The 2,530-nt window shown below is 42.7% G+C and overlaps 1 long non-coding RNA gene across 3 annotated transcripts in view; it reads right to left on the bottom strand.

Annotated features, from left to right (window-relative positions):
- Positions 1-943: 943 nt before the first annotated feature.
- Positions 944-2,530, bottom strand: part of LOC112486890 (uncharacterized) — an 87,321-nt gene continuing 85,734 nt past the window's right edge. For all 3 annotated transcript variants that reach the window (XR_003049452.1, XR_003049451.1, XR_003049453.1), the window contains exon 7: positions 944-1,431. This is a non-coding gene — a long non-coding RNA (uncharacterized LOC112486890). The remainder of the gene's footprint in view (positions 1,432-2,530) is intronic.

Raw genomic sequence — 2,530 nt, 5'->3', positions numbered from 1 at the left:
GAGGTGGTGGGGGGTGGGGTGGGGGGGGTTGGCGAGACGGAGACGTAGCCTGGGGCAGAGTGAGGGCTGAAGTTGGCATCCTAAAGAGTAACCTTTTAAAATGCAGGCCTGGTACGGAGGATCCAGGTCTCACACGGGGACAGGTTTCAGGATGAGAGCTTATCTATGCAGCAACCAACACCTGAGTCTGCCAAAGCAGAGGAGCAGGGACCGAGGAGGAGTCACTTCCAGGAGGACTGAAGGATTTCCTACAGCCCTGAATATTCCTCCATCGTGTTTCTGCTCCATGAACAAACAGCAGGAAATAACATCATCTTTTATTTATTGACTCGCCTTTGGCACCTCTCCTCCTCTTCCTCCTCCTCCTCTTCTTCTTCTCCTTGCCTCCTTTGCTGCAGCCTTTACTGATAAATATTCCATTAAACAGATAAAAGTCTGGTATCGACAGATATGGACACAGAGAACTCCGGTCCGGCTTTTCTTCTGGATTTCTGACCAAACTCGGGAACAGGATTTTCTTTTTTCTCCTTGTTTTTCTGACTGTGGTGACGTTAAAGTCCAGGATCAGGTCCAGGTTCTGGATCAGGTCCAGACTGATTTTATCAAATAGAGAGAACTTTTGTTGGCAGAGTCTGAGCGTTTGGCTCCGTTCTTCTGGCCTTTCGTTCCTTCGTTCTTTCGTCTTATGGATCTTTTGACAGATATTTAGCTTCTCTGGCTAACCGCTAGTTTGGCTTCTTGGCTCACTTCAGAGAGCGTGTCTTTGTCTCGTACCCTTCAGATATTTTGCTGGAATTGAGGCTAAGATTGGTCCAAAATGGACTGAGGTGATTTTGTTGACAAGACCATTGTTAGCCAGTTTGGAGCTAACGTTTTTCAATTTTCATTTTAACTTTTCAGCAAGTGGTAAATGAGATTAGTATTTAACCATTTCATATTAATATATATATATATATTCAAAGTAAGTACATGTACATTTAAAAAATGCTTTTCTATTAAAGATGGCTGCCTGAGTATGAACAAAATCAGGAACAAAAGTTCATATATTTTGGCCTTTGGCGTTGGCTAACCTTTAGCTTTAGTCGTTTCTTTTCATTCACTGTTTTTCGTCCCTAACGACTGCAGCGCCCCCTGTGATAATCCCTGTAATCTCACTCTTCAGCCCACCGTTACTGTGGCAGCCTTGTAAACAGGAAGTCCAACAACAAACCACTTTTCAAAGTTTTCTTTCCTGTTAGATTTCAGGATGTTGATGGATGGAAACCGATCTGGAGTCGGAGACGACAAAGGCGATAAGGTTTATCTGAGAGAGTCGGGGCAGCGGCCAACACTCGCGGGGATCTTCTACCATCAGTGTATTCTTAGAAAAACTCGGGGCTGCCGAAGATCAGGCTCCAGCATCCAACGGTGTAACAGAAGAAATGGCCAAATCTGTAAAAATGAGATTGCACCATAATCCAAAGTGCGGCGGCAGCAGGAGCAGAGGAGGCTTTCAGTGTAATCAATCTCCAAAAAGGCTTTTAATGGAATCAATGGAGTAAGAGAAGACATCGATTTCTGCACAGCCTTCTGCCATTTTTAGACATCCAAACGCTGCACTGAAAACTTCCATCCACAGATATGGGTTAATTGCATATTGAGCAGCTCGGCCCATTTGTTAAGTGGCACATCTTCTTTTTTTTTTTTTTGTCTGAGCGATCATTAAAGTCGGACAAAGCTGATGAATTGATGCGAGGAATCAAACACCGAGCGCCGATCGCGGTCTTTGACAATGACGCGTTAGCTGCAAGTGTGGTGATAAGAGTGAAGACGATGATGAGGTCGTCGCTCAGAGTCGCTGCTACGGCCAAACACAACTCCACCAAAACCTGGTATTTTTATTACTAACTATCAATAATATGTCTTTTTAAGTGATGAAATATTGATTCTGAAAATGTAGATTTTTGTCTATTTAGGTTTTCTGTTTGTTTTGTGCATTTTTTCATTCTAAATATTAACTCAATTTTTTTTTCATTTGCTAATTTTCAGAATGAAATAATAGGATTTAATAAAAATTATTTTTGCTGATTTATATTCTATTACTATTATTCTCTATTGTCAATGAGTTGTTTTTTTGTCAGGTTTATCAACTGCGTCTGTGACTAGCATTAGCCATTTTACAGCTAACTTTTGGCTATAATTTAGGCTAACCTGTACTAATTTCACCACTGAGTTGATCTGTGGACAGACACAGTGTTTGTCCTGCACCTTTCCTCGATCTCTTCCTCAGATGGTCTGTTTGTTCTAGAACATTTGCAGCTCATTTCTGACCCCAGTCTGTGTTCTGTTCTGGTAACGCGGCTCCGCTCATGAATATTTCATGGCAATGAAAAGAAAGGCTTCCTGTGTGCTCACAGCTGTGGCTGAGCCGCTCAGGGTGTGAACCCGTTAATAACGGTGGAGGTGTGAGTTTGTTGACACCTACAGGTTGAGTACGCCTGACGGAGTGTGTCTGTTTGTTGTTGTTGTGTGTTTGTTGTCGGACGGTGAT

The sequence above is a fragment of the Cynoglossus semilaevis genome, chromosome 3 (genome assembly GCF_000523025.1).
Source record: "Cynoglossus semilaevis isolate Cse_v1.0 chromosome 3, Cse_v1.0, whole genome shotgun sequence".
In the NCBI taxonomy this organism is placed as follows: domain Eukaryota; kingdom Metazoa; phylum Chordata; class Actinopteri; order Pleuronectiformes; family Cynoglossidae; genus Cynoglossus; species Cynoglossus semilaevis.
Note: the sequence above shows the minus strand (reverse complement) of the source record. Positions and strands in the feature narration are given on the sequence as shown.